The following is an 11588-nucleotide window of genomic DNA, read 5'->3' on the forward strand; positions in this document are numbered from 1 at the left end:
CCGTGTGAAATCAGGATCTAGTATCAGACCATGGACAAAGCAGCCAGATTGGACACTCACCCTCCTCTTTGCTTCTCCCATCATTTCCTTTCCTCTTCCCACTTTTGTATGTTGTTTTCCTTTAGTTTCAGGAGCTCCTATGATGTGGTGAACTAGAAAAGAAGAAAGGCATTTTATTGTTTCTGTATACAAGGTGAAAACAGTGACCTCGTAACACTCCCAGTATCAGTTGGTCACTGTGCTCCTCTGTTTGTGATCGTTCAGCCCATTTGTTAAACAGACAAAGCACGTGAAGACGATTTTCTTCTATCTTCATACTGTAATAAGTTACGTATCCTTCACATATAATTGGCTGAGTTTTAAAACTCAGAGACCTGATCTTTGAGCCATATTTGAGATTCTGGAGTGTTAGAGTTGGAGGACCTTGTGTTCTCTTTATTTGATAGTTTGTTGTTTGTTTACTTGATAAAATTCCCCCAGGAGTCCCATGTTTTCTCTTTTTTTCCAATCAGTAATGATAAACTTTTTCCTGGACAAATACAGGCTGAACATCTTATTACTAATTTTCACTATGGGACTTTCATTTCCATCCTTGCCGAGATTATAAATTTAGTGGGACAGATACCAGTGCATCATCTCTTTTAACCCCCTTGGGAAACAAGCTTTTTCAAGACCAAAATATTTCTTTGAGTCAGTTTTTCTGTGAAGTTTATCAAATAGCCCTTAACCATTTAGTGATTTGTCCTAAATGAGAAAGTTTAAAAGTCTGTCACCTTGTGATTGAATATTGGATCACAAGGTAAATAACGATGTCAGCAGCAACACTAGGAATAACAGGCAGGATATGTGACTATATGGATATCCTGGACAAAGTCTGATGAAACAAAAATGGAACATTTGAGTTTAAAAAATACTCCAAAAGTCCCAAAACACATTCCTTGAAATTTATATTAACTGCCCCTCCTACCGTCACTTACCTACCTTAATTAACAGTTAGACTTTTCTCTGTCAGGTGGAAAAATAATCTTGGTCACCTGCCTTCTGCTGGCAAAACACATTCAGTCCAGGTCAATGGCGTGACTAGGAACCCCACGAGCTATTGAAACAGAGAAATAAAAACACCCGAGGATGTCAGGTAGGTGCGGATAGCTGTAGGGAACCCTAACCTTGCTCTAGTCCTAAACTCATTGTCTTGAGCATTTAATCAGCGTATGCTGAGTCAGTCCCTAGGGCTCTGAGGGGTAGTCCCAGCCCAGTGAAGTTTCATTTCCAGGAGCACAGTGTTTTCCTTGTTGTGGCTCTTCTTTCATTTGCCTTTCCTTCTTGCCCCATGTCTTCAGCCCCTTGCCTGGCTGTCATTTGATTCTTTTGGGGCAGAGTTTGAAATGTCATAGCTGTCTCTCCTTGACAAGATTTTAGTCTCTGTCTTTGGCTGCAACAAAAATGGAACGTTTGAGGGCCACCTCTTTACCCATTGCTGAAGAGATTTCTGCTGGAAGGCAAGTTTTGATGACACCTATCCAGATTTTGATAAAAACACGAACAAGTATGATCCTTGGGAAGAGTGGCCTGCCTTCTGGCAATAGCTGCAGATCCCAGCACTTCTGTGAGCTGCTGGAGCAGGGTGTGGGTCCCTCTGCAGTTTGGAGATTCCCTCTCAGGCCTTTTCCAGCAGACAGTTCACAGCAGGCTCCTGCTCACAACTCTAGCGTCAGCACCCCATAGCTTGTTTTGGAAATGTCTGGATTAAGTGACGCCATTGCATCCGGGGCCCTGGCCTATAACTCTGCACAGATTTCCTTGCCTCAGGGTGAGTCCCTTTACTCCAGTAGAACCCTTCCTGGGGGACTGCAGAGCTGATGACCGCACCTGCATTTGAAACCAAACAACTGGGAGAATTAGCAAGAGCCCTCGATTCTACCTCATAGGCTTCCCCTGCTCTTTCAGAACCCAGTACCTTTGTGTAAATTGAGTCCCCAGGAAGAGCATGTATTGTTTAATATAATTATAGGGTACACTATCATTTCCTAAGCAAAATATGCAAAGTCAACATTAAAAGTGTCCCTGAGTGATACTGTTCAAGGAATTGCCACAGAGAAACAGCAGATGTTCCTAAAGAAAAGGAGCGAGGGGTCAGTCGGTTGCCAGACTTCATGACCTGGGCTAAGTTTTTAAGACACATTTGTCACTTCCAGAAACTTTCCAAGGACACAGGAAAGTCCTGCCTGTTTTTGCTTATCTACATGTAGACCTTTATGCTTGTCCTTTTCAGTCTCAGGAGACTTTGGGATTTAGTATGGGAGTTTTCTCTTGTTTTTGTACGTATTAGTTGGGCCATGTTGCTGAAACAAGGAGACCCAGAAACATAGTGGCTCTAACAGAGATGCACATTCACTGCTTTCTCCTGGTAGACCATCCACGGCAGTTAGGCAGCTCCGTGAGTTCATTCATTTTGGAACCCAGGCCACTCTTTCAGTTCCTAGGATGTAGCTCCCGTCTATAAATTTGAAGTTAGCTTACCAACACCACGATCCTATTCCAGCCCTTGGGAATTAGATATGATAGGGAAAATTTACAAGGACAGCAATTTAAGAGGCCAGCAATCTAGCCCAGGTGGCTCCCCTCTGTCTCCTCCTCCTCAACACTAACAACAAAAAACACTCCCTTGGTTTCCTGCTCTGCCAAGCACCCGTTCCCAAGGTTCACTCCCTAAACTCACTCCCCCCTTGCCTGCTCACTCGCTGTGCACATAGGATTGTTATAGATAGAGAAGCAGAAAGATATATATTGCTCCCTTTGCCTTTGTTCGGGGCTCAGACTTTTGAGAGATTACTCCCCTCTGAGCCTGCCAGTGTGAAATAAAGCCTCAACACTCCAAGACCTGCGAGTGCTACTTGGTTCTTCCTCAGTGATCCAGTCCAGGATTTCAAGTATTTTCCATTACATGAACATCTAGCTCACAGGGCCTTGATGAGTCCATTACACTCAAGGCCTGCATGGCCGCAACTGCTAACTTAGCAGCAGTAAAAGCAGCTGCATATGTTTCATCCCAGTCCCACCTGATGTTCTTTCATACCAACTAGTATAAGGGTTTCAGAATTTGCACCAAGTGCAAGATAAACACTCTTCAGTAGCCCAAAAGACCCAAAAACTCTTGTAATACTGCCACAGTGGTAAGAGTAGGGAAAGCCTGACTTTGTCTATGACTGCTTCAGGAATAACATTAGTTTTACCTGACCAGACAACCCCCAGGAACTTTACTGACAAACCAAGTCCATGACCCCTGGTGCTGTTCACAGCCCATCCTTTCTCTTGCAGATGTTGTAGCACCTAGGAACTGTCCCTTCTAAATCTGCAAGAGAATCAGATGTGAGCATAGCATCATCAGTGTAATGATACAACTGCACCATTTGCTGTTTCTTCCATGTGGCCAAGTCCTGGGCTACAAGTCTGTGACAAATGGTGGGGTTGTGGAGGTAGCCCTGTGGAAGGACCGTGAATGTCCACTGCTGGCTTTCCCACATGATGGCAAACCTCCTGACTTTCCTGTGCTATGTAAATAGAGAAGAAAGCATTAGCAAGGCCCACACATAATAATACATCCTTAGGTCATGACTGAGGGTGCCTAGAAGGGCTGCTATGGAGGGGACAGCAGCATGCAAAGGGGGTGTGACTTTATTCAATTCCCTGTAGTCCACAGTCATATGTCAGGAGCCGTCTGGCTTTTTCACTGGCTACACTGGGGAATTAAAAGGATGTTGAGTGGGCTTTATGATGCCCACCTTCTCTAACTCCTGTAGAGTTTCACCGATTTCCTTGTGCCCCCTAGGCAATTTATACTGTTTGGTATTTGTCATTCACTGAGGTGCAGGCAGAGCTACAGGTGGGTACTTAGCATGTCCCCTCAGAACTGCCTTTACCACATGTACCCTCACATGCAGTGGTCTGTAACCACAGACCCTGCAGGATATCTACCCCAAAAATTATATCCTGAGATGGGAGAAATGTACAGAGTATACTCCGTTAGGGATAAATGCCTTATCCCCAGTGGGATTTGGGCTTTCTTCACTCTAATTCCCTTAGCCCATAGCCATCTGTCACAACAGGAATATTGGGAAAATGCTCAGGGTTGCCAAAAATCAAGGAACCAGCTCCTGTGTCCACAAGTGCCAGGACACATTGTCATTTAGGGGGGACCAGTGAATTGCTAATTCTACATGTGGCCTCTGGTCCCCACCACGTCCCCCAAGTTGGGGCCTTGACCCTCCCCTCAATCGAACTGCAATGCCCAATCATTGTCCTGTCGGGGTGAGGGCCCAGGCAAAGCCTGAGTACTGTACCCTATGAAGTCTTGCAGGGACACAGCCAGACATGGGGCTTTGCCTTTGGCTTCCATGTCCTGGACCTCAGTGGCTGGAACTGCTGCTCTGGTTTTAGTTGGTGCCACAGTTCTAACAAGATCCTATTGGGCTGCCAACCAAGTTTTTCTTTCACTACCCTGGTTTTTATCTAATCAACCCACATCTGGGTCTTCAAGAACTTCACAGGGCCCTCTGCACCTCTCCTTTCAGTCATAGCCCATACTTCCTTCCATGCTCTTATTATTTCAACCTCCCCAGATCTGCTAAAGTATGAGTAGCCTCTTTTATGGGTTTCCCTATGTGGGGGGCAAAAATAGTCACTGGAGACCCAAAGAGAGATGGGGAGCTGTATGGAGCACCAGATTTCTCATTCCTATGATGAACAACTCCTCAATGGGGCCTTAGGGGTCCATATTATACGTAATATTTTTCATACCAACTCCCGTAACACCTGCTGGAGCTCTGCATACTTTTTCCAGCTAGTGGGTAAGTATGGTATATCACCCTGATAGGCCAAACTGCCCTGATGGCTGTTGTCAGCCAATCCAGAAGCACCTGATTCCCTGAGGTGTGACGGGCACTTTGCAACTGTTGCTAGAGGGAAGGGTGAGTCGTCAGGGAAACCAGTCTACCCAATTAAGAACCCGACATAACAATGTTTTCCACCCCCACATCCCGGAGACACAGAGGCCATGTAGACAGAGGTTCCAACAGCTTCTGCCAATACTGGACATTCATGTCCACCAGCTCATCCTGGGTATAGAGGCAGAGCACAGAGTGCTCTACAACCTGTGGAGGGGACACCTCCTCCCCTTGAGGACCCCACTGGTTGTTCCGTTTTTACTTTCTTAATTAAAAGTGGGTGGGCCTTTAGTACAGGAGATGCTGGTGACTCAGGTGGTGGCCTCGGAAACAGATCGGCCCTTGGCCACAGCCCCTCATCCTACCCTGGCATCTCCTCTACCATCTCTGGGGCTGAAGGCACAGCTCTTTCCTGCCCCTCCCCCATGGTCTCCTGAAACACGGATTCTCTGGCTGCCTCCTCCCTTGCTGCTAACGTATCTTCCAGGAGCATGACCCATCTCAGTAACTGTCTCTCTTTCTTAAGGGCATCCTGTAGGTCATCACCCAGCTCGTCCCAGCAATGCCGAGGTGTGTCTCTCTCCTGCTGAAATCTTTCTTTCCCCTTGATAACATTTTCCACTACCTCGAGGAAAAGAGGTCCTACAATCCCAGTTGCTACACAGCCACTCAGGGTCTCTAAGCAGTCTTCTATCTTACGTAGGGCTAATTCTGCAGCTTCCAGTGTCTCTACCTTGCCTCAATTCTGGGGAAGGCCTCACCCCTCTAGGAGGTGCCATACCCTAGACCAATTCCCCACTAGGTGCTTTCCAAACAGAAGCCCCATAGATAGGGGGCTCTCAAGTGAAGCTGCATCCTCATCATCCCTAGAGGCATCCCGCCCAAGGGTCACACTCATGTAGACATATTTCGGGTTCAGAGGTCCTACTGACTACCACCGATGTAACTCCAGGGGGAAAACCTCGGGCAAACTGAAATCAGTCAAGGGGAGAAATAAAGTGGGAGAAACCCTTTATTTCTTACAAGCAGTTATTCCACATCTCTCTCAGTCCAGCTGCAGAAGAAGAGCTCCATCCAACCTCTCTGTTCCAGATAAGCCCTCACTCACCCATGTAATTACCTATTAATATGGAGATGGACTACTTCTCTCCATTCCTTGGAAACACCTATTGATATTGGAGAGGCATTAAAGCCAGGCAAGAAATTCTGGTAATATTGCAGTTTTACCCACACTAACCTTGACAGCATGTTACAAATCCCACAGCTTGGTTGGAGAACAACTGAGTGTTCTTCACTACTGGGCATCAACTGTATACTCTTTCTCCCTTTGATCCATCCCTAGCTAGGCAACTTCCATTGCTTTCTCACTACCCCCATACCCCCTCCTGGCCAGGCTGGTGGAAGCCTTTGGTTCTGTTCCTGAAAAGCCTTATTGCTGGAGACTCAGAGCACACCAGCAGTCCCTAAGTCCTCCTCACCATTTCTCTAGGGAGAAGAATACCATATACTAAATAAAGAACTTTGTTCTTTTACATGTAAATATCCAGTGTTTGGAAAGGCTAGTAGTTGAAAAGACGATTCTTTCTTTTTCCATTTGTCTTGGCACTCTTGTCTAAAAGTACTTAACCATAATATAAAGTTATTTTTTAGGCTTTCTATTCTCTTTCATTCTATATATCCATCATTTTGCCAGTAATACACTGTTCTTATTACCATAGCTTTGTAGTAGCTTTTGAAATCAGGAAGTGTGAGTCCTTCAACTTTGTTCTTTTTGTCCAGATTACTTTGGCTCTTTAGGGTCCCTTGCATTTTTTAATATGAATTTTAGAATCAGTTTGCCAATTTCTGCAAATAAGGCAGCTGGAATTTGATAGAATTTAATAGACTCTGAAGGTCAATTTGGGTAGTATTGACATCTTAATAATTTTTAAGTCTTCTAATCCATTAATACAGGGTATTTTTCCATTTTTATGGTTTTCACTAATTTCTTTCAACATATTGTTGTTTTCAGTGTACAAATCTTACACTCTTTTTTGGTATTTATTCCAAAGTGTTTAAATCTCTTTGATGCTCTTGTGAATGGATTTGTCTTCTTAATTTCATTTACATATTGTTAATTGCTAATGTATAAAAATACATTTCGTTAACAAACGGCAACAACAACACTAAGCCCCAACTTCTGTGGGACACAGCAAAAGCAGTCTTAAGAGGAAAGTATATAGCAATCCAAGCGTATTTAAAAAAGGAAGAACAATCCCAAATGAATGGTCTAATGTCACAATTATCGAAATTGGAAAAAGAAGAACAAATGAGGCCTAAGGTCAACAGAAGGAGGGACATAATAAGGATCAGAGAAGAAATAAATAAAATTGAGAAGAATAAAACAATAGCAAAAATCAATGAAACCAAGAGCTGGTTCTTCAAGAAAATAAACAAAATAGATAAGCCTCTAGCCAGACTTATTAAGAGGAAAAGAGAGTCAACACAAATCAACAGAATCAGAAACGAGAAAGGAAAAATCACGACGGACCCCACAGAAATACAAAGAATTATTAGAGAGTACTATGAAAACCTATATGCTAACAAGCTGGGAAACCTAGGAGTAATGGACAACTTCCTAGAAAAATACAACCTTCCAAGACTGACCGAGAAAGAAACAGAAAATTTAAACAGACCAATTATCAGCAACGAAATTGAAGCAGTAATCAAAAAACTACCAAAGAACAAAACCTCTGGGCCAGATGGATTTACCTCAGAATTTTATCAGACATACAGAGAAGACATAATACCCATTCTCCTTAAAGTTTTCCAAAAAATAGAAGAGGAGGGGATACTCCCAAACTCATTCTATGAAGCTAACATCACCCTAATACCAAAACCAGGCAAAGACCCCACCAAAAAAGAAAACTACAGACCAATATCCCTGATGAACGTAGATACAAAGATACTCAAAAAAATATTAGCAAACCGAATACAAAAGTATATCAAAAGAATCATACACCATGACCAAGTGGGATTCATCCCAGGGATGCAAGGATGGCACAACATTCGAAAGTCCATCAACATCATCCACCACATCAACAAAAAGAAGGACAAAAACCACATGATCATCTCCATAGATGCTGAAAAAGCATTAGACAAAGTTCAACATCCATTCATGATAAAAACTCTCAGAAAAATGGGAATAGAGGGCAAGTACCTCAACATAATAAAGCCCATCTATGAAAAACCCACAGCCAACATTATATTGAACAGCGAGAAGCTGAAAGCTTTTCCTCTGAGATTGGGAACTAGACAGGGATGCCCACTCTCCCCACTGTTATTTAACATAGTACTGGAGGTCCTAGCCATGGCAATTAGACAAAACAAAAAAATACAAGGAATCCAGATTGATAAAGAAGAAGTTAAACTATTTGCAGATGACATGATACTGTACATAAAAAACCCTAAAGACGCCACCCCAAAACTAGTAGAACTGATATCAGAATACAGCAAAGTTGCAGGATACAAAATCAACACACAGAAATCTGTGACTTTCCTATACACTAACAATGAACCAACAGAAAGAGAAATCAGGAAAATAACTCCATTCATAATTGCATCAAAAAAAAAAATACCTAGGAATAAACCTAACCAAAGAAGTGAAACACTTATACTCTGAAAACTACAAGTCACTCTTAAGAGAAATTAAAGGGGACACTAACAGATGGAAACTCATCCCATGCTCGTGGCTAGGAAGAATTAATATCGTCAAAATGGCCATCCTGCCCAAAGCAATATACAGATTTGATGAAATCCCTATGAAACTACCAGCAACATTTTTCAATGAACTGGAACAAATAATTCAAAAATTCATATGGAAACACCAAAGACCCCAAATAGCCAAAGCAATCCTGAGAAAGAAGAATAAAGTAGGGGGGATCTCACTCCCCAACTTCAAGCTCTACTATAAAGCCATAGTAATCAAGACAATTTGGTACTGGCACAAGAACAGAGCCACAGACCAATGGAACAGACTAGAGAATCCAGACATTAACCCAGACATATATGGTCAATTAATATTTGATAAAGGAGCCATGGACATACAATGGCGAAATGACAGTCTCTTCAACAGATGGTGCTGGCAAAACTGGACAGCTACATGTAGGAGAATGAAAACGGACCATTGTCTAACCCCATATACAAAAGTAAACTCAAAATGGATCAAAGACCTGAATTTAAGTCATGAAACCATTAAACTCTTGGAAAAAAACATAGGCAAAAACCTCTTAGACATAAACATGAGTGACTTCTTCTTGAACATATCTCCCTGGGCAAGGAAAACTGCAGCAAAAATGAGCAAGCGGGACTATATTAAGCTGAAAAGCTTCTGTACAGCAAAAGACACCATCAATAGAACAAAAAGGAACCCTACAGTATGGGAGAATATATTTGAAAATGACACATCCGATAAAGGCTTGACTTCCAGAATATATAAAGAGCTCACACGCCTCAACAAACAAAAAACAAATAACCCAATTAAAAAATGGGCAGAGGAACTGAACAGACAGTTCTCCAAAAAAGAAATACAGATGGCCAACAGACACATGAAAAGATGCTCCACATCGCTAATTATCAGAGAAATGCAAATTAAAACTACAATGAGGTATCACCTCACACCAGTAAGGATCGCTGCCATCCAAAAGACAAACAACAGCAAATGTTGGCGAGGCTGTGGAGAAAGGGGAACCCTCCTACACTGCTGGTGGGAATGTAAATTAGTTCAACAATTGTGGAAAGCAGTATGGAGGTACATCAAAATGCTCAAAACTGACTTACCATTTGACCCAGGAATTCCACTCCTAGGAATTTACCCTAAGAACGCAGCAATCAAGTTTGAGAAAGACAGATGCACCCCTATGTTTATCGCAGCACTATTTACAATAGCCAAGAATTGGAAGCAACCTAAATGTCCATCGATAGATGAATGGATAAAGAAGATGTGGTACATATACACAATGGAATACTACTCAGCCATAAGAAAAGGGCAAATCCTACCATTTGCAGCAACATGGATGGAGCTGGAGGGTATTATGCTCAGTGAAACAAGCCAAGCAGAGAAAGAGAAATACCAAATGATTTCACTCATCTGTGGAGTATAAGAACAAAGGAAAAACTGAAGGAATAAAACAGCAGCAGAATCACAGAACTCAAGAATGGACTAACAGGTGCCAAAGGGAAAGGGATTGGGGAGGATGAGTGGGTAGGGAGGGATGGGGGTGGAAGAAGAAGGGGGGTATTAAGATTAGCATGCATGGGGTGGGTGGGAGAAAGGGGAGGGCTGTACAACATAGAGAAGACAAGTAGTGATTCTACAAAATTTTGCTATGCTGATGGACAGTGACTGTAAAGGTGTTTATATGGGGTCCTGGTATAGGGGAGAGCCTAGTAAACATAATATTCATCATGTAAGTGTAGATTAATGATAACAACAACAACAAAAAAAGCAGTTCCTGTGTGGTGACCTCCAATGAGTTCTACACAATGGTATAAAGGGCATATAAAAGTGTAGGCAAAGGGTCTGTTTGTGTTTATACAGAGGATCAAAGCCTAATTTGGCTACCCCGAAAATGAACTAAGATATGATATGAAAAAGAACTTCCAACATCAGCACTCTCTGGAAGACTCATGCCAGAAGATGATCATCAAAAAACTCCAACAAAGATCCACGCACTGCTACAGGCGTAGATGCACTCATCCCACCAGTTCCTGGACTTGCCATGGGAATGAAGAAGGAGATATCTAAGCTGGCCTGTGCATACAGTAAAACAACAAATTTGACTGGATCTATACTGTTGGAACTCAACCAAGAATTAGGAGAAGTGCAAATTGTAGAGCTCCAAAATCTTACAACTACAGGCCATTTATTGTTAAAAGAACATATGGGATGTGAACAGTCCCCAGGAATGGGTTGTTTTAATTTGATTTCTCTCAGACTGTTCAAGTTCAGTTGAATAATATCCACCATATCATAGATAAGTTTTCACAAATGCCTAAGGTGCCTTAATGGTTTTCTTGGTTTCAGTGGAGATGGCTGGTAATTACAGGTATGCTTTGGTTATGTAACTATACTCCTATTATGTTAATGTGTGTGCCCAATTTAATTAGTAGTTTAAAACCTATACATGCTGAAGTTACTCTACAAGAAGATATGTCAAAGAAATAATCAATCTTCCCATGTTTTCTTCCGCCTGCTACTTCTATAGCTTTTCTTCTTCCTTCCTAATTACAACCCTTAAATAGGATTTGTGGCTCATATCTAATTTACTGAGTATTATAATTCTTCCAAGTGGTAAAGATACCTCAAGACAAATGCTGGGCATAGAAGCCACAGGGCATAAATATGCAAAGAAGTAAAAAGCTAACCTTTTCAAACAATAAGGCTTCTCTCTCACTTACCAACTTTAAATTTCCCTGTATGGCCCCGGAAGATGACTGGTTAGCCAGAGACCAGTAAGATTCCTCAAGGGAGGAACAACCTAAGACAGGCACAGTCGCAGGGGGGCCATCAGGTGAGAAATTGGGGATCAACAGAGGTGAGGCTTAGAACCTCACCCCCCCCTGTTCTGAGAGAAATCTTCTGCATACGTGGATGTTTTGTTGCCC

This window comes from Manis pentadactyla, chromosome 2, assembly GCF_030020395.1.
Source record: "Manis pentadactyla isolate mManPen7 chromosome 2, mManPen7.hap1, whole genome shotgun sequence".
Classification (NCBI taxonomy): Eukaryota; Metazoa; Chordata; class Mammalia; order Pholidota; family Manidae; genus Manis; species Manis pentadactyla.